This window comes from Lithobates pipiens, unplaced genomic scaffold, assembly GCF_037356315.1.
Source record: "Lithobates pipiens isolate NorthernLeopardFrog02 unplaced genomic scaffold, aLitPip1_a1.2 Scaffold_22, whole genome shotgun sequence".
Classification (NCBI taxonomy): domain Eukaryota; kingdom Metazoa; phylum Chordata; class Amphibia; order Anura; family Ranidae; genus Lithobates; species Lithobates pipiens.
This window is the reverse complement of record NW_027507784.1, coordinates 135525221-135541286: the sequence shown is the minus strand read 5'-3', so window position 1 is coordinate 135541286 and position 16066 is coordinate 135525221. Positions and strand designations below refer to the sequence as shown.

At 53.7% G+C, this 16066-nt stretch overlaps 35 non-coding genes across 35 annotated transcripts; all 35 read left to right on the top strand.

Moving 5' to 3' along the window:
* Window positions 1-78: 78 nt before the first annotated feature.
* TRNAC-GCA (transfer RNA cysteine (anticodon GCA)) lies at window positions 79-150 on the top strand. Its single transcript has one exon. It is a non-coding gene; the product is annotated as a tRNA-Cys (tRNA).
* Window positions 151-272: 122 nt separating this feature from the next.
* Window positions 273-344, top strand: TRNAC-GCA (transfer RNA cysteine (anticodon GCA)). The gene has a single exon. It is a non-coding gene; the product is annotated as a tRNA-Cys (tRNA).
* Window positions 345-473: 129 nt separating this feature from the next.
* TRNAC-GCA (transfer RNA cysteine (anticodon GCA)) lies at window positions 474-545 on the top strand. The gene has a single exon. It is a non-coding gene; the product is annotated as a tRNA-Cys (tRNA).
* Window positions 546-675: 130 nt separating this feature from the next.
* TRNAC-GCA (transfer RNA cysteine (anticodon GCA)) lies at window positions 676-747 on the top strand. The gene has a single exon. It is a non-coding gene; the product is annotated as a tRNA-Cys (tRNA).
* A 307-nt stretch (window positions 748-1054) lies between these two features.
* TRNAC-GCA (transfer RNA cysteine (anticodon GCA)) lies at window positions 1055-1126 on the top strand. Its single transcript has one exon. It is a non-coding gene; the product is annotated as a tRNA-Cys (tRNA).
* Window positions 1127-1243: 117 nt separating this feature from the next.
* On the top strand, window positions 1244-1315 carry TRNAC-GCA (transfer RNA cysteine (anticodon GCA)). The gene has a single exon. It is a non-coding gene; the product is annotated as a tRNA-Cys (tRNA).
* A 122-nt stretch (window positions 1316-1437) lies between these two features.
* On the top strand, window positions 1438-1509 carry TRNAC-GCA (transfer RNA cysteine (anticodon GCA)). Its single transcript has one exon. It is a non-coding gene; the product is annotated as a tRNA-Cys (tRNA).
* Window positions 1510-1640: 131 nt separating this feature from the next.
* Window positions 1641-1712, top strand: TRNAC-GCA (transfer RNA cysteine (anticodon GCA)). Its single transcript has one exon. It is a non-coding gene; the product is annotated as a tRNA-Cys (tRNA).
* Window positions 1713-1839: 127 nt separating this feature from the next.
* On the top strand, window positions 1840-1911 carry TRNAC-GCA (transfer RNA cysteine (anticodon GCA)). Its single transcript has one exon. It is a non-coding gene; the product is annotated as a tRNA-Cys (tRNA).
* Window positions 1912-2031: 120 nt separating this feature from the next.
* On the top strand, window positions 2032-2103 carry TRNAC-GCA (transfer RNA cysteine (anticodon GCA)). Its single transcript has one exon. It is a non-coding gene; the product is annotated as a tRNA-Cys (tRNA).
* A 120-nt stretch (window positions 2104-2223) lies between these two features.
* Window positions 2224-2295, top strand: TRNAC-GCA (transfer RNA cysteine (anticodon GCA)). The gene has a single exon. It is a non-coding gene; the product is annotated as a tRNA-Cys (tRNA).
* Window positions 2296-3373: 1078 nt separating this feature from the next.
* On the top strand, window positions 3374-3445 carry TRNAC-GCA (transfer RNA cysteine (anticodon GCA)). Its single transcript has one exon. It is a non-coding gene; the product is annotated as a tRNA-Cys (tRNA).
* Window positions 3446-3568: 123 nt separating this feature from the next.
* TRNAC-GCA (transfer RNA cysteine (anticodon GCA)) lies at window positions 3569-3640 on the top strand. Its single transcript has one exon. It is a non-coding gene; the product is annotated as a tRNA-Cys (tRNA).
* Window positions 3641-3768: 128 nt separating this feature from the next.
* TRNAC-GCA (transfer RNA cysteine (anticodon GCA)) lies at window positions 3769-3840 on the top strand. The gene has a single exon. It is a non-coding gene; the product is annotated as a tRNA-Cys (tRNA).
* A 129-nt stretch (window positions 3841-3969) lies between these two features.
* Window positions 3970-4041, top strand: TRNAC-GCA (transfer RNA cysteine (anticodon GCA)). Its single transcript has one exon. It is a non-coding gene; the product is annotated as a tRNA-Cys (tRNA).
* A 120-nt stretch (window positions 4042-4161) lies between these two features.
* TRNAC-GCA (transfer RNA cysteine (anticodon GCA)) lies at window positions 4162-4233 on the top strand. Its single transcript has one exon. It is a non-coding gene; the product is annotated as a tRNA-Cys (tRNA).
* A 120-nt stretch (window positions 4234-4353) lies between these two features.
* Window positions 4354-4425, top strand: TRNAC-GCA (transfer RNA cysteine (anticodon GCA)). The gene has a single exon. It is a non-coding gene; the product is annotated as a tRNA-Cys (tRNA).
* Window positions 4426-6079: 1654 nt separating this feature from the next.
* Window positions 6080-6151, top strand: TRNAC-GCA (transfer RNA cysteine (anticodon GCA)). The gene has a single exon. It is a non-coding gene; the product is annotated as a tRNA-Cys (tRNA).
* Window positions 6152-7822: 1671 nt separating this feature from the next.
* Window positions 7823-7894, top strand: TRNAC-GCA (transfer RNA cysteine (anticodon GCA)). Its single transcript has one exon. It is a non-coding gene; the product is annotated as a tRNA-Cys (tRNA).
* Window positions 7895-8014: 120 nt separating this feature from the next.
* On the top strand, window positions 8015-8086 carry TRNAC-GCA (transfer RNA cysteine (anticodon GCA)). The gene has a single exon. It is a non-coding gene; the product is annotated as a tRNA-Cys (tRNA).
* A 314-nt stretch (window positions 8087-8400) lies between these two features.
* On the top strand, window positions 8401-8472 carry TRNAC-GCA (transfer RNA cysteine (anticodon GCA)). The gene has a single exon. It is a non-coding gene; the product is annotated as a tRNA-Cys (tRNA).
* Window positions 8473-8593: 121 nt separating this feature from the next.
* Window positions 8594-8665, top strand: TRNAC-GCA (transfer RNA cysteine (anticodon GCA)). Its single transcript has one exon. It is a non-coding gene; the product is annotated as a tRNA-Cys (tRNA).
* A 1477-nt stretch (window positions 8666-10142) lies between these two features.
* On the top strand, window positions 10143-10214 carry TRNAC-GCA (transfer RNA cysteine (anticodon GCA)). Its single transcript has one exon. It is a non-coding gene; the product is annotated as a tRNA-Cys (tRNA).
* A 120-nt stretch (window positions 10215-10334) lies between these two features.
* TRNAC-GCA (transfer RNA cysteine (anticodon GCA)) lies at window positions 10335-10406 on the top strand. The gene has a single exon. It is a non-coding gene; the product is annotated as a tRNA-Cys (tRNA).
* Window positions 10407-10527: 121 nt separating this feature from the next.
* On the top strand, window positions 10528-10599 carry TRNAC-GCA (transfer RNA cysteine (anticodon GCA)). The gene has a single exon. It is a non-coding gene; the product is annotated as a tRNA-Cys (tRNA).
* Window positions 10600-12077: 1478 nt separating this feature from the next.
* On the top strand, window positions 12078-12149 carry TRNAC-GCA (transfer RNA cysteine (anticodon GCA)). Its single transcript has one exon. It is a non-coding gene; the product is annotated as a tRNA-Cys (tRNA).
* A 120-nt stretch (window positions 12150-12269) lies between these two features.
* TRNAC-GCA (transfer RNA cysteine (anticodon GCA)) lies at window positions 12270-12341 on the top strand. The gene has a single exon. It is a non-coding gene; the product is annotated as a tRNA-Cys (tRNA).
* A 120-nt stretch (window positions 12342-12461) lies between these two features.
* TRNAC-GCA (transfer RNA cysteine (anticodon GCA)) lies at window positions 12462-12533 on the top strand. Its single transcript has one exon. It is a non-coding gene; the product is annotated as a tRNA-Cys (tRNA).
* Window positions 12534-13232: 699 nt separating this feature from the next.
* Window positions 13233-13304, top strand: TRNAC-GCA (transfer RNA cysteine (anticodon GCA)). The gene has a single exon. It is a non-coding gene; the product is annotated as a tRNA-Cys (tRNA).
* Window positions 13305-13425: 121 nt separating this feature from the next.
* TRNAC-GCA (transfer RNA cysteine (anticodon GCA)) lies at window positions 13426-13497 on the top strand. The gene has a single exon. It is a non-coding gene; the product is annotated as a tRNA-Cys (tRNA).
* Window positions 13498-13621: 124 nt separating this feature from the next.
* TRNAC-GCA (transfer RNA cysteine (anticodon GCA)) lies at window positions 13622-13693 on the top strand. Its single transcript has one exon. It is a non-coding gene; the product is annotated as a tRNA-Cys (tRNA).
* A 123-nt stretch (window positions 13694-13816) lies between these two features.
* Window positions 13817-13888, top strand: TRNAC-GCA (transfer RNA cysteine (anticodon GCA)). The gene has a single exon. It is a non-coding gene; the product is annotated as a tRNA-Cys (tRNA).
* A 115-nt stretch (window positions 13889-14003) lies between these two features.
* Window positions 14004-14075, top strand: TRNAC-GCA (transfer RNA cysteine (anticodon GCA)). The gene has a single exon. It is a non-coding gene; the product is annotated as a tRNA-Cys (tRNA).
* A 1290-nt stretch (window positions 14076-15365) lies between these two features.
* On the top strand, window positions 15366-15437 carry TRNAC-GCA (transfer RNA cysteine (anticodon GCA)). The gene has a single exon. It is a non-coding gene; the product is annotated as a tRNA-Cys (tRNA).
* A 511-nt stretch (window positions 15438-15948) lies between these two features.
* TRNAC-GCA (transfer RNA cysteine (anticodon GCA)) lies at window positions 15949-16020 on the top strand. The gene has a single exon. It is a non-coding gene; the product is annotated as a tRNA-Cys (tRNA).
* The last annotated feature ends 46 nt before the right edge of the window (window positions 16021-16066 follow it).

The window sequence follows — 16066 nt, the reverse complement described above, 5'->3', positions numbered from 1 at the left end:
TGTCTTTACCGATGCCGTCGAGCCGGTCTAGCACAAAAAAAAAAAAAAAAAAAATTCAAACACCGAGGACAAGGCAAGGGGGGTATAGCTCAGTGGCAGAGCATTCGACTGCAGATCGAGAGGTCCTCGGTTCAAATCCGGGTGCCCCCTCAGCGTTTTGCCCGCAGTCGCGCCGAAAAAGGGAGAGCTGGCGAGTGTCTTTACCGATGCCGTCGAGCCGGTCTAGCACAAAAAAAAAAAAAAAAAAATTCAAACACCGAGGACAAGGCAAGGGGGGTATAGCTCAGTGGCAGAGCATTCGACTGCAGATCGAGAGGTCCTCGGTTCAAATCCGGGTGCCCCCTCAGCGTTTTGCCCGCAGTCGCGCCGAAAAAGGGAGAGCCGGCGAGTGTCTTTACCGATGCCGTCGAGCCGGTTTAACCCAAAAAAAAAAAAAAAAAAATAAAAAATTCAAACACCAAGGACAAGGCAAGGGGGGTATAGCTCAGTGGCAGAGCATTCGACTGCAGATCGAGAGGTCCTCGGTTCAAATCCGGGTGCCCCCTCAGCGTTTTGCCCGCAGTCGCGCCGAAAAAGGGAGAGCCGGCGAGTGTCTTTACCGATGCCGTCGAGCCGGTTTAACCCAAAAAAAAAAAAAAAAAAAATAAAAAATTCAAACACCAAGGACAAGGCAAGGGGGGTATAGCTCAGTGGCAGAGCATTCGACTGCAGATCGAGAGGTCCTCGGTTCAAATCCGGGTGCCCCCTCAGCGTTTTGCCCGCAGTCGCGCCGAAAAAGGGAGAGCCGGCGAGTGTCTTTACCGATGCCGTCGAGCCGGTTTAGCACAAAAAAAAAAAAAAAATTCAAACACCGAGGACAAGGCAAAGGGGGTATAGCTCAGTGGCAGAGCATTCGACTGCAGATCGAGAGGTCCTCTGTTCAAATCCGGGTGCCCCCTCAGCGCTTTGCCCGCAGTCGCGCCGAAAAAGGGAGAGCCGGCGAGTGTCTTTACCGATGCCGTCGAGCCGTTTTAGCACCAAAAAAAAAAAATTCAAACACCGAGGACAAGGCAAGGGGGGTATAGCTCAGTGGCAGAGCATTCGACTGCAGATCGAGAGGTCCTCGGTTCAAATCCGGGTGCCCCCTCAGCGTTTTGCCCGCAGTCGCGCCGAAAAAGGGAGAGCCGGCGAGTGTCTTTACCGATGCCGTCGAGCCGGTTTAGCACAAAAAAAAAAAAAATTCAAACACCGAGGACAAAGCAAGGGGGGTATAGCTCAGTGGCAGAGCATTCGACTGCAGATCGAGAGGTCCTCGGTTCAAATCCGGGTGCCCCCTCAGCGTTTTGCCCGCAGTCGCGCCGAAAAAGGGAGAGCTGGCGAGTGTCTTTACCGATGCCGTCGAGCCGGTCTAGCACAAAAAAAAAAAAAAAAAAATTCAAACACCGAGGACAAGGCAAGGGGGGTATAGCTCAGTGGCAGAGCATTCGACTGCAGATCGAGAGGTCCTCGGTTCAAATCCGGGTGCCCCCTCAGCGTTTTGCCCGCAGTCGCGCCGAAAAAGGGAGAGCCGGCGAGTGTCTTTACCGATGCCGTCGAGCCGGTTTAACCCAAAAAAAAAAAAAAAAAAAAATAAAAAATTCAAACACCAAGGACAAGGCAAGGGGGGTATAGCTCAGTGGCAGAGCATTCGACTGCAGATCGAGAGGTCCTCGGTTCAAATCCGGGTGCCCCCTCAGCGTTTTGCCCGCAGTCGCGCCGAAAAAGGGAGAGCCGGCGAGTGTCTTTACCGATGCCGTCGAGCCGGTTTAACCCAAAAAAAAAAAAAAAAATAAAAAATTCAAACACCAAGGACAAGGCAAGGGGGGTATAGCTCAGTGGCAGAGCATTCGACTGCAGATCGAGAGGTCCTCGGTTCAAATCCGGGTGCCCCCTCAGCGTTTTGCCCGCAGTCGCGCCGAAAAAGGGAGAGCCGGCGAGTGTCTTTACCGATGCCGTCGAGCCGGTTTAGCACAAAAAAAAATAAAAAAATTCAAACACCGAGGGCAAGGCAAGGGGGGTATAGCTCAGTGGCAGAGCATTCGACTGCAGATCGAGAGGTCCTCGGTTCAAATCCGGGTGCCCCCTCAGCGTTTTGCCCGCAGTCGCGCCGAAAAAGGGAGAGCCGGCGAGTGTCTTTACCGATGCCGTCGAGCCGGTTTAGCACAAAAAAAAATAAAAAAATTCAAACACCGAGGGCAAGGCAAGGGGGGTATAGCTCAGTGGCAGAGCATTCGACTGCAGATCGAGAGGTCCTCGGTTCAAATCCGGGTGCCCCCTCAGCGTTTTGCCCGCAGTCGCGCCGAAAAAGGGAGAGCCGGCGAGTGTCTTTACCGATGCCGTCGAGCCGGTTTAGCACAAAAAAAAATAAAAAAATTCAAACACCGAGGGCAAGGCAAGGGGGGTATAGCTCCGTGGCAGAGCATTCGACTGCAGATCGAGAGGTCCTCGGTTCAAATCCGGGTGCCCCCTCAGCGTTTTGCCCGCAGTCGCGCCGAAAAAGGGAGAGCCGGCGAGTGTCTTTACCGATGCCGTCGAGCCGGTTTAGCACAAAAAAAAATAAAAAAATTCAAACACCGAGGGCAAGGCAAGGGGGGTATAGCTCCGTGGCAGAGCATTCGACTGCAGATCGAGAGGTCCTCGGTTCAAATCCGGGTGCCCCCTCAGCGTTTTGCCCGCAGTCGCGCCGAAAAAGGGAGAGCCGGCGAGTGTCTTTACCGATGCCGTCGAGCCGGTTTAGCACAAAAAAAAATAAAAAAATTCAAACACCGAGGGCAAGGCAAGGGGGGTATAGCTCCGTGGCAGAGCATTCGACTGCAGATCGAGAGGTCCTCGGTTCAAATCCGGGTGCCCCCTCAGCGTTTTGCCCGCAGTCGCGCCGAAAAAGGGAGAGCCGGCGAGTGTCTTTACCGATGCCGTCGAGCCGGTTTAGCACAAAAAAAAATAAAAAAATTCAAACACCGAGGGCAAGGCAAGGGGGGTATAGCTCCGTGGCAGAGCATTCGACTGCAGATCAAGAGGTCCTCGGTTCAAATCCGGGTGCCCCCTCAGCGTTTTGCCCGCAGTCGCGCCGAAAAAGGGAGAGCCGGCGAGTGTCTTTACCGATGCCGTCAAGCCGGTTTAGCACAAAAAAAAAAAATTTCAAACACTGAGGACAAGGCAAGGGGGGTATAGCTCAGTGGCAGAGCATTCGACTGCAGATCGAGAGATCCTCGGTTCAAATCCGGGTGCCCCCTCAGCGTTTTGCCCGCAGTCGCGCCGAAAAAGGGAGAGCTGGCGAGTGTCTTTACCGATGCCGTCGAGCCGGTCTAGCACAAAAAAAAAAAAAAAAAAATTCAAACACCGAGGACAAGGCAAGGGGGGTATAGCTCAGTGGCAGAGCATTCGACTGCAGATCGAGAGGTCCTCGGTTCAAATCCGGGTGCCCCCTCAGCGTTTTGCCCGCAGTCGCGCCGAAAAAGGGAGAGCTGGCGAGTGTCTTTACCGATGCCGTCGAGCCGGTCTAGCACAAAAAAAAAAAAAAAAAAAATTCAAACACCGAGGACAAGGCAAGGGGGGTATAGCTCAGTGGCAGAGCATTCGACTGCAGATCGAGAGGTCCTCGGTTCAAATCCGGGTGCCCCCTCAGCGTTTTGCCCGCAGTCGCGCCGAAAAAGGGAGAGCCGGCGAGTGTCTTTACCGATGCCGTCGAGCCGGTTTAACCCAAAAAAAAAAAAAAAAAAAAAAAAATTCAAACACCAAGGACAAGGCAAGGGGGGTATAGCTCAGTGGCAGAGCATTCGACTGCAGATCGAGAGGTCCTCGGTTCAAATCCGGGTGCCCCCTCAGCGTTTTGCCCGCAGTCGCGCCGAAAAAGGGAGAGCCGGCGAGTGTCTTTACCGATGCCGTCGAGCCGGTTTAACCCAAAAAAAAAAAAATAAAAATAAAAAATTCAAACACCAAGGACAAGGCAAGGGGGGTATAGCTCAGTGGCAGAGCATTCGACTGCAGATCGAGAGGTCCTCGGTTCAAATCCGGGTGCCCCCTCAGCGTTTTGCCCGCAGTCGCGCCGAAAAAGGGAGAGCCGGCGAGTGTCTTTACCGATGCCGTCGAGCCGGTTTAGCACAAAAAAAAATAAAAAAATTCAAACACCGAGGGCAAGGCAAGGGGGGTATAGCTCAGTGGCAGAGCATTCGACTGCAGATCGAGAGGTCCTCGGTTCAAATCCGGGTGCCCCCTCAGCGTTTTGCCCGCAGTCGCGCCGAAAAAGGGAGAGCCGGCGAGTGTCTTTACCGATGCCGTCGAGCCGGTTTAGCACAAAAAAAAATAAAAAAATTCAAACACCGAGGGCAAGGCAAGGGGGGTATAGCTCAGTGGCAGAGCATTCGACTGCAGATCGAGAGGTCCTCGGTTCAAATCCGGGTGCCCCCTCAGCGTTTTGCCCGCAGTCGCGCCGAAAAAGGGAGAGCCGGCGAGTGTCTTTACCGATGCCGTCGAGCCGGTTTAGCACAAAAAAAAATAAAAAAATTCAAACACCGAGGGCAAGGCAAGGGGGGTATAGCTCCGTGGCAGAGCATTCGACTGCAGATCGAGAGGTCCTCGGTTCAAATCCGGGTGCCCCCTCAGCGTTTTGCCCGCAGTCGCGCCGAAAAAGGGAGAGCCGGCGAGTGTCTTTACCGATGCCGTCGAGCCGGTTTAGCACAAAAAAAAATAAAAAAATTCAAACACCGAGGGCAAGGCAAGGGGGGTATAGCTCCGTGGCAGAGCATTCGACTGCAGATCGAGAGGTCCTCGGTTCAAATCCGGGTGCCCCCTCAGCATTTTGCCCGCAGTCGCGCCGAAAAAGGGAGAGCCGGCGAGTGTCTTTACCGATGCCGTCGAGCCGGTTTAGCACAAAAAAAAATAAAAAAATTCAAACACCGAGGGCAAGGCAAGGGGGGTATAGCTCCGTGGCAGAGCATTCGACTGCAGATCGAGAGGTCCTCGGTTCAAATCCGGGTGCCCCCTCAGCGTTTTGCCCGCAGTCGCGCCGAAAAAGGGAGAGCCGGCGAGTGTCTTTACCGATGCCGTCGAGCCGGTTTAGCACAAAAAAAAATAAAAAAATTCAAACACCGAGGGCAAGGCAAGGGGGGTATAGCTCCGTGGCAGAGCATTCGACTGCAGATCGAGAGGTCCTCGGTTCAAATCCGGGTGCCCCCTCAGCGTTTTGCCCGCAGTCGCGCCGAAAAAGGGAGAGCCGGCGAGTGTCTTTACCGATGCCGTCAAGCCGGTTTAGCACAAAAAAAAAAATTTCAAACACTGAGGACAAGGCAAGGGGGGTATAGCTCAGTGGCAGAGCATTCGACTGCAGATCGAGAGATCCTCGGTTCAAATCCGGGTGCCCCCTCAGCATTTTGCCCGCAGTCGAGCCGATAAAGGGAGAGCCGGCGAGTGTCTTTACCGATGCCGTCGAGCCGGTTTAGCACAAAAAAAAAAAAAATAATTCAAACACCGAGGGCAAGGCAAGAGGGGTATAGCTCAGTGGCAGAGCATTCGACTGCAGATCGAGAGGTCCTCGGTTCAAATCCGGGTGCCCCCTCAGCGTTTTGCCCGCAGTCGCGCCGAAAAAGGGAGAGCCGGCGAGTGTCTTTACCGATGCCGTCGAGCCGGTTTAGCACAAAAAAAAAAAAAAAAAATTCAAACACCGAGGGCAAGGCAAGGGGGGTATAGCTCAGTGGCAGAGCATTCGACTGCAGATCGAGAGGTGCTCGGTTCAAATCCGGGTGCCCCCTCAGCGTTTTGCCCGCAGTCGCGCCGAAAAAGGGAGAGCCGGCGAGTGTCTTTACCGATGCCGTCGAGCCGGTTTAGCACAAAAAAAAAAAAAAAAAATTCAAACACCGAGGGCAAGGCAAGGGGGGTATAGCTCAGTGGCAGAGCATTCGACTGCAGATCGAGAGGTGCTCGGTTCAAATCCGGGTGCCCCCTCAGCGTTTTGCCCGCAGTCGCGCCGAAAAAGGGAGAGCCGGCGAGTGTCTTTACCGATGCCGTCGAGCCGGTTTAGCACAAAAAAAAAAAAAAAAAATTCAAACACCGAGGGCAAGGCAAGGGGGGTATAGCTCAGTGGCAGAGCATTCGACTGCAGATCGAGAGGTCCTCGGTTCAAATCCGGGTGCCCCCTCAGCGTTTTGCCCGCAGTCGCGCCGAAAAAGGGAGAGCCGGCGAGTGTCTTTACCGATGCCGTCGAGCCGGTTTAGCACAAAAAAAAATAAAAAAATTCAAACACCGAGGGCAAGGCAAGGGGGGTATAGCTCCGTGGCAGAGCATTCGACTGCAGATCGAGAGGTCCTCGGTTCAAATCCGGGTGCCCCCTCAGCGTTTTGCCCGCAGTCGCGCCGAAAAAGGGAGAGCCGGCGAGTGTCTTTACCGATGCCGTCGAGCCGGTTTAGCACAAAAAAAAATAAAAAAATTCAAACACCGAGGGCAAGGCAAGGGGGGTATAGCTCTGTGGCAGAGCATTCGACTGCAGATCGAGAGGTCCTCGGTTCAAATCCGGGTGCCCCCTCAGCATTTTGCCCGCAGTCGCGCCGAAAAAGGGAGAGCCGGCGAGTGTCTTTACCGATGCCGTCGAGCCGGTTTAGCACAAAAAAAAATAAAAAAATTCAAACACCGAGTGCAAGGCAAGGGGGGTATAGCTCCGTGGCAGAGCATTCGACTGCAGATCGAGAGGTCCTCGGTTCAAATCCGGGTGCCCCCTCAGCGTTTTGCCCGCAGTCGCGCCGAAAAAGGGAGAGCCGGCGAGTGTCTTTACCGATGCCGTCGAGCCGGTTTAGCACAAAAAAAAAAAAAAAAATTCAAACACCGAGGGCAAGGCAAGGGGGGTATAGCTCAGTGGCAGAGCATTCGACTGCAGATCGAGAGGTGCTCGGTTCAAATCCGGGTGCCCCCTCAGCATTTTGCCCGCAGTCGCGCCGAAAAAGGGAGAGCCGGCGAGTGTCTTTACCGATGCCGTCGAGCCTATTTAGCACAAAAAAAAAAAAAAAAAACTGAAAATTCAAACACCGAGGACAAGGCAAGGAGGGGTATAGCTCAGTGGCAGAGCATTCGACTGCAGATCGAGAGGTTCTCGGTTCAAATCCGGGTGCCCCCTCAGCATTTTGCCCGCAGCCGCGCCGAAAAAGGGAGAGCCGGCGAGTGTCTTTACCGATGCCGTCGAGCCGGTTTAGCACAAAAAAAAAAAAAAAAATTCAAACACCGAGGACAAGGCAAGGAGGGGTATAGCTCAGTGGCAGAGCATTCGACTGCAGATCGAGAGGTTCTCGGTTCAAATCCGGGTGCCCCCTCAGCGTTTTGCCCGCAGTCGCGCCGAAAAAGGGAGAGTCGGCGAGTGTCCTTACCGATGCCGTCGAGCCGGTTTAGCACAAAAAAAAAATAAAAAATTCAAACACCAAGGACAAGGCAAGAGGGGTATAGCTCAGTGGCAGAGCATTCGACTGCAGATCGAGAGGTCCTCGGTTCAAATCCGGGAGCCCCCTCAGCATTTTGCCCGCAGTCGTGACGAAAAAGGGAGAGCCGGCGAGTGTCCTTACCGATGCCGTCGAGCCGGTTTAGCACAAAAAAAAATAAATAAAAATTCAAACACCAAGGACAAGGCAAGGGGGGTATAGCTCAGTGGCAGAGTATTCGACGGCAGATCGAGAGGTCCTCGGTTCAAATCCGGGTGCCCCTTCAGCGTTTTGCCCGCAGACGCGCCGAAAAAGGGAGAGCCGGCGAGTGTCCTTACCGATGCCGTCGAGCCGGTTTAGCACAAAATTAAAAAAAATAAAAATTCAAACACCGAGGACAAGGCAAGGGGGGTATAGCTCAGTGGCAGAGCATTCGACTGCAGATCGAGAGGTCCTCGGTTCAAATCCGGGTGCCCCCTCAGCGTTTTGCCCGCAGTCGCGCCGAAAAAGGGAGAGCCGGCGAGTGTCTTTACCGATGCCGTCGAGCCGGTTTAGCACAAAAAAAAATGAAAAAATTCAAACACCGAGGACAAGGCAAGGGGGGTATAGCTCAGTGGCAGAGCATTCGACTGCAGATCGAGAGGTCCTCGGTTCAAATCCGGGTGCCCCCTCAGCGTTTTGCCCGCAGTCGCGCCGAAAAAGGGAGAGCCGGCGAGTGTCTTTACCGATGCTGTCGAGCCGGTTTAGCACAAAAAAAAAAAAAAAAAATTCAAACACCGAGGGCAAGGCAAGGGGGGTATAGCTCAGTGGCAGAGCATTCGACTGCAGATCGAGAGGTGCTCGGTTCAAATCCGGGTGCCCCCTCAGCGTTTTGCCCGCAGTCGCGCCGAAAAAGGGAGAGCCGGCGAGTGTCTTTACCGATGCCGTCGAGCCGGTTTAGCACAAAAAAAAAAAAAAAAAATTCAAACACCGAGGGCAAGGCAAGGGGGGTATAGCTCAGTGGCAGAGCATTCGACTGCAGATCGAGAGGTCCTCGGTTCAAATCCGGGTGCCCCCTCAGCGTTTTGCCCGCAGTCGCGCCGAAAAAGGGAGAGCCGGCGAGTGTCTTTACCGATGCCGTCGAGCCGGTTTAGCACAAAAAAAAAAAAAAAAAATTCAAACACCGAGGGCAAGGCAAGGGGGGTATAGCTCAGTGGCAGAGCATTCGACTGCAGATCGAGAGGTCCTCGGTTCAAATCCGGGTGCCCCCTCAGCGTTTTGCCCGCAGTCGCGCCGAAAAAGGGAGAGCCGGCGAGTGTCTTTACCGATGCCGTCGAGCCGGTTTAGCACAAAAAAAAATAAAAAAATTCAAACACCGAGGGCAAGGCAAGGGGGGTATAGCTCCGTGGCAGAGCATTCGACTGCAGATCGAGAGGTCCTCGGTTCAAATCCGGGTGCCCCCTCAGCGTTTTGCCCGCAGTCGCGCCGAAAAAGGGAGAGCCGGCGAGTGTCTTTACCGATGCCGTCGAGCCGGTTTAGCACAAAAAAAAATAAAAAAATTCAAACACCGAGGGCAAGGCAAGGGGGGTATAGCTCCGTGGCAGAGCATTCGACTGCAGATCGAGAGGTCCTCGGTTCAAATCCGGGTGCCCCCTCAGCGTTTTGCCCGCAGTCGCGCCGAAAAAGGGAGAGCCGGCGAGTGTCTTTACCGATGCCGTCGAGCCGGTTTAGCACAAAAAAAAATAAAAAAATTCAAACACCGAGGGCAAGGCAAGGGGGGTATAGCTCCGTGGCAGAGCATTCGACTGCAGATCGAGAGGTCCTCGGTTCAAATCCGGGTGCCCCCTCAGCGTTTTGCCCGCAGTCGCGCCGAAAAAGGGAGAGCCGGCGAGTGTCTTTACCGATGCCGTCGAGCCGGTTTAGCACAAAAAAAAAAAAAAAAAATTCAAACACCGAGGGCAAGGCAAGGGGGGTATAGCTCAGTGGCAGAGCATTCGACTGCAGATCGAGAGGTGCTCGGTTCAAATCCGGGTGCCCCCTCAGCATTTTGCCCGCAGTCGCGCCGAAAAAGGGAGAGCCGGCGAGTGTCTTTACCGATGCCGTCGAGCCTATTTAGCACAAAAAAAAAAAAAAAAAACTGAAAATTCAAACACCGAGGACAAGGCAAGGAGGGGTATAGCTCAGTGGCAGAGCATTCGACTGCAGATCGAGAGGTTCTCGGTTCAAATCCGGGTGCCCCCTCAGCATTTTGCCCGCAGCCGCGCCGAAAAAGGGAGAGCCGGCGAGTGTCTTTACCGATGCCGTCGAGCCGGTTTAGCACAAAAAAAAAAAAAAAAAATTCAAACACCGAGGACAAGGCAAGGAGGGGTATAGCTCAGTGGCAGAGCATTCGACTGCAGATCGAGAGGTTCTCGGTTCAAATCCGGGTGCCCCCTCAGCGTTTTGCCCGCAGTCGCGCCGAAAAAGGGAGAGTCGGCGAGTGTCCTTACCGATGCCGTCGAGCCGGTTTAGCACAAAAAAAAAATAAAAAATTCAAACACCAAGGACAAGGCAAGAGGGGTATAGCTCAGTGGCAGAGCATTCGACTGCAGATCGAGAGGTCCTCGGTTCAAATCCGGGAGCCCCCTCAGCATTTTGCCCGCAGTCGTGACGAAAAAGGGAGAGCCGGCGAGTGTCCTTACCGATGCCGTCGAGCCGGTTTAGCACAAAAAAAAAAAAAAAAAATTCAAACACCGAGGGCAAGGCAAGGGGGGTATAGCTCAGTGGCAGAGCATTCGACTGCAGATCGAGAGGTCCTCGGTTCAAATCCGGGTGCCCCCTCAGCGTTTTGCCCGCAGTCGTGACGAAAAAGGGAGAGCCGGCGAGTGTCCTTACCGATGCCGTCGAGCCGGTTTAGCACAAAAAAAAAAAAAAAAATTCAAACACCGAGGGCAAGGCAAGGGGGGTATAGCTCAGTGGCAGAGCATTCGACTGCAGATCGAGAGGTCCTCGGTTCAAATCCGGGTGCCCCCTCAGCGTTTTGCCCGCAGTCGCGCCGAAAAAGGGAGAGCCGGCGAGTGTCTTTACCGATGCCGTCGAGCCGGTTTAGCACAAAAAAAAAAAAAAAAAATTCAAACACCGAGGGCAAGGCAAGGGGGGTATAGCTCAGTGGCAGAGCATTCGACTGCAGATCGAGAGGTCCTCGGTTCAAATCCGGGTGCCCCCTCAGCGTTTTGCCCGCAGTCGCGCCGAAAAAGGGAGAGCCGGCGAGTGTCTTTACCGATGCCGTCGAGCCGGTTTAGCACAAAAAAAATAAAAAAATTCAAACACCGAGGGCAAGGCAAGGGGGGTATAGCTCCGTGGCAGAGCATTCGACTGCAGATCGAGAGGTCCTCGGTTCAAATCCGGGTGCCCCCTCAGCGTTTTGCCCGCAGTCGCGCCGAAAAAGGGAGAGCCGGCGAGTGTCTTTACCGATGCCGTCGAGCCGGTTTAGCACAAAAAAAAATAAAAAAATTCAAACACCGAGGGCAAGGCAAGGGGGGTATAGCTCCGTGGCAGAGCATTCGACTGCAGATCGAGAGGTCCTCGGTTCAAATCCGGGTGCCCCCTCAGCGTTTTGCCCGCAGTCGCGCCGAAAAAGGGAGAGCCGGCGAGTGTCTTTACCGATGCCGTCGAGCCGGTTTAGCACAAAAAAAAAAAAAAAAATTCAAACACCGAGGGCAAGGCAAGGGGGGTATAGCTCAGTGGCAGAGCATTCGACTGCAGATCGAGAGGTGCTCGGTTCAAATCCGGGTGCCCCCTCAGCATTTTGCCCGCAGTCGCGCCGAAAAAGGGAGAGCCGGCGAGTGTCTTTACCGATGCCGTCGAGCCTATTTAGCACAAAAAAAAAAAAAAAAACTGAAAATTCAAACACCGAGGACAAGGCAAGGAGGGGTATAGCTCAGTGGCAGAGCATTCGACTGCAGATCGAGAGGTTCTCGGTTCAAATCCGGGTGCCCCCTCAGCATTTTGCCCGCAGCCGCGCCGAAAAAGGGAGAGCCGGCGAGTGTCTTTACCGATGCCGTCGAGCCGGTTTAGCACAAAAAAAAAAAAAAAAAATTCAAACACCGAGGACAAGGCAAGGAGGGGTATAGCTCAGTGGCAGAGCATTCGACTGCAGATCGAGAGGTTCTCGGTTCAAATCCGGGTGCCCCCTCAGCGTTTTGCCCGCAGTCGCGCCGAAAAAGGGAGAGTCGGCGAGTGTCCTTACCGATGCCGTCGAGCCGGTTTAGCACAAAAAAAAAATAAAAAATTCAAACACCAAGGACAAGGCAAGAGGGGTATAGCTCAGTGGCAGAGCATTCGACTGCAGATCGAGAGGTCCTCGGTTCAAATCCGGGAGCCCCCTCAGCATTTTGCCCGCAGTCGTGACGAAAAAGGGAGAGCCGGCGAGTGTCCTTACCGATGCCGTCGAGCCGGTTTAGCACAAAAAAAAATAAATAAAAATTCAAACACCAAGGACAAGGCAAGGGGGGTATAGCTCAGTGGCAGAGCATTCGACGGCAGATCGAGAGGTCCTCGGTTCAAATCCGGGTGCCCCTTCAGCGTTTTGCCCGCAGACGCGCCGAAAAAGGGAGAGCCGGCGAGTGTCCTTACCGATGCCGTCGAGCCGGTTTAGCACAAAATTAAAAAAAATAAAAATTCAAACACCGAGGACAAGGCAAGGGGGGTATAGCTCAGTGGCAGAGCATTCGACTGCAGATCGAGAGGTCCTCGGTTCAAATCCGGGTGCCCCCTCAGCGTTTTGCCCGCAGTCGCGCCGAAAAAGGGAGAGCCGGCGAGTGTCTTTACCGATGCCGTCGAGCCGGTTTAGCACAAAAAAAAATGAAAAAATTCAAACACCGAGGACAAGGCAAGGGGGGTATAGCTCAGTGGCAGAGCATTCGACTGCAGATCGAGAGGTCCTCGGTTCAAATCCGGGTGCCCCCTCAGCGTTTTGCCCGCAGTCGCGCCGAAAAAGGGAGAGCCGGCGAGTGTCTTTACCGATGCCGTCGAGCCGGTTTAGCACAAAAAAAAATAAAAAAATTCAAACACCGAGGGCAAGGCAAGGGGGGTATAGCTCAGTGGCAGAGCATTCGACTGCAGATCGAGAGGTCCTCGGTTCAAATCCGGGTGCCCCCTCAGCGTTTTGCCCGCAGTCGCGCCGAAAAAGGGAGAGCCGGCGAGTGTCTTTACCGATGCCGTCGAGCCGGTTTAGCACAAAAAAAAATAAAAAAATTCAAACACCGAGGGCAAGGCAAGGGGGGTATAGCTCCGTGGCAGAGCATTCGACTGCAGATCGAGAGGTCCTCGGTTCAAATCCGGGTGCCCCCTCAGCGTTTTGCCCGCAGTCGCGCCGAAAAAGGGAGAGCCGGCGAGTGTCTTTACCGATGCCGTCGAGCCGGTTTAGCACAAAAAAAAATAAAAAAATTCAAACACCGAGGGCAAGGCAAGGGGGGTATAGCTCCGTGGCAGAGCATTCGACTGCAGATCGAGAGGTCCTCGGTTCAAATCCGGGTGCCCCCTCAGCGTTTTGCCCGCAGTCGCGCCGAAAAAGGGAGAGCCGGCGAGTGTCTTTACCGATGCCGTCGAGCCGGTTTAGCACAAAAAAAAATAAAAAAATTCAAACACCGAGGGCAAGGCAAGGGGGGTATAGCTCCGTGGCAGAGCATTCGACTGCAGATCGAGAGGTCCTCGGTTCAAATCCGGGTGCCCCCTCAGCGTTTTGCCCGCAGTCGCGCCGAAAAAGGGAGAGCCGGCGAGTGTCTTTACCGATGCCGTCGAGCCGGTTTAGCACAAAAAAAAAAATAAAATAAATTCAAACACCGAGGACAAGGCAAGGGGGGTATAGCTCAGTGGCAGAGCATTCGACTGCAGATCGAGAGGTCCTCGGTTCAAATCCGGGTGCCCCCTCAGCGTTTTGCCCGCAGTCGCGCCGAAAAAGGGAGAGCCGGCGAGTGTCTTTACCGATGCCGTCGAGCCGGTTTAGCACAAAAAAAAAATAAAAAAATTCAAACACCGAGGGCAAGGCAAGGGGGGTATAGCTCAGTGGCAGAGCATTCGACTGCAGATCGAGAGGTCCTCGGTTCAAATCCGGGTGCCCCCTCAGCGTTTTGCCCGCAGTCGCGCCGAAAAAGGGAGAGCCGGCGAGTGTCTTTACCGATGCCGTCGAGCCGGTTTAGCACAAAAAAAAAAAAAAAAAAAAATTCAAACACCGAGGACAAGGCAAGGGGGGTATAGCTCAGTGGCAGAGCATTCGACTGCAGATCGAGAGGTCCTCGGTTCAAATCCGGGTGCCCCCTCAGCGTTTTGCCCGCAGTCGCGCCGAAAAAGGGAGAGCCGGCGAGTGTCTTTACCGATGCCGTCGAGCCGGTTTAGCACAAAAAAAAAAAAAAAAAAAATTCAAACACCGAGGACAAGGCAAGGGGGGTATAGCTCAGTGGCAGAGCATTCGACTGCAGATCGAGAGGTCCTCGGTTCAAATCCGGGTGCCCCCTCAGCGTTTTGCCCGCAGTCGCGCCGAAAAAGGGAGAGCCGGCGAGTGTCTTTACCGATGCCGTCAAGCCGGTTTAGCACAAAAAACAAAATTTCAAACACTGAGGACAAGGCAAGGGGGGTATAGCTCAGTGGCAGAGCATTCGACTGCAGATCGAGAGGTCCTCGGTTCAAATCCGGGTGCCCCCTCAGCATTTTGCCCGCAGTCGAGCCGATAAAGGGAGAGCCGGCGAGTGTCTTTACCGATGCCGTCGAGCCGGTTTAGCACAAAAAAAATAAAAAAAAAATTCAAACACCAAGGACAAGGCAAGGGTGGTATAGCTCAGTGGCAGAGCATTCGACTGCATATCAAGAGGTCCTTGGTTCAAATCCAGGTGCCCCCTCAGCGTTTTGCCCACAGTCGCGCCGAAAAAGGGAGAGCCGGCGAGTGTCCTTACCGATGCCGTCGAGCCGGTTTAGCACAAAAAACAAAACAAAAATTTAAACACCGAGGACAAAGCAAGGAGGGGTATAGCTCAGTGGCAGAGCATTCGACTGCAGATCGAGAGGTCCTCGGTTCAAATTCGGGTGCCCCCTCAGCGTTTTGCCCGCAGTCGCGCCGAAAAAGGGAGAGCCGGCGAGTGTCTTTACCGATGCCGTCGAGCCTATTTAGCACAAAAAAAAAAAAAAAAAACTGAAAATTCAAACACCGAGGACAAGGCAAGGAGGGGTATAGCTCAGTGGCAGAGCATTCGACTGCAGATCGAGAGGTTCTCGGTTCAAATCCGGGTGCCCCCTCAGCGTTTTGCCCGCAGCCGCGCCGAAAAAGGGAGAGCCGGCGAGTGTCTTTACCGATGCCGTCGAGCCGGTTTAGCACAAAAAAAAAAAAAAAAATTCAAACACCGAGGACAAGGCAAGGAGGGGTATAGCTCAGTTGCAGAGCATTCGACTGCAGATCGAGAGGTTCTCGGTTCAAATCCGGGTGCCCCCTCAGCGTTTTGCCCGCAGTCGCGCCGAAAAAGGGAGAGTCGGCGAGTGTCCTTACCGATGCCGTCGAGCCGGTTTAGCACAAAAAAAAAATAAAAAATTCAAACACCAAGGACAAGGCAAGAGGGGTATAGCTCAGTGGCAGAGCATTCGACTGCAGATCGAGAGGTCCTCGGTTCAAATCCGGGAGCCCCCTCAGCATTTTGCCCGCAGTCGTGACGAAAAAGGGAGAGCCGGCGAGTGTCCTTACCGATGCCGTCGAGCCGGTTTAGCACAAAAAAAAATAAATAAAAATTCAAACACCAAGGACAAGGCAAGGGGGGTATAGCTCAGTGGCAGAGCATTCGACGGCAGATCGAGAGGTCCTCGGTTCAAATCCGGGTGCCCCTTCAGCGTTTTGCCCGCAGACGCGCCGAAAAAGGGAGAGCCGGCGAGTGTCCTTACCGATGCCGTCGAGCCGGTTTAGCACAAAATTAAAAAAAATAAAAATTCAAACACGGAGGACAAGGTAAGGGGGGTATAGCTCAGTGGCAGAGCATTCGACTGCAGATCGAGAGGTCCTCGGTTCAAATCCGGGTGCCCCCTCAGCGTTTTGCCCGCAGTTGCGCAGAAAAAGGGAGAGCCGGCGAGTGTCCTTACCGATGCCGTCGAGCCGGTTTAGCACAAAAAAAAAATAAAAATAATTCAAACACCAAGGACAAGGCAAGGAGGGGTATAGCTCAGTGGCAGAGCATTCGACTGCAGATCGAGAGGTCCTCGGTTCAAATCCGGGTGCCCCCTCAGCGTTTTGCCCGCAGTCGCGCCGAAAAAGGGAGAGCCGGCGAGTGTCTTTACCGATGCCGTCGAGCCGGTTTAGCACAAAAAAAATAAAAAATTTAAACACCGAGGACAAGTCAAGGAGGGGTATAGCTCAGTGGCAGAGCATTCGACTGCAGATCGAGAGGTCCTCGGTTCAAATCCGGGTGCCCCCTCAGCGTTTTGTCCGCAGTCGCGCCGAAAAAGGGAGAGCCGGCGAGTGTCTTTACCGATGCCGTCGAGCCGGTTTAGCACAAAAAAAAAAAAAAAAAAAAAATTCAAACACCGAGGACAAGGCAAGGGGGGTATAGCTCAGTGGCAGAGCATTCGACTGCAGATCGAGAGGTCCTCGGTTCAAATCCGGGTGCCCCCTCAGCGTTTTGCCCGCAGTCGCGCCGAAAAAGGGAGAGCCGGCGAGT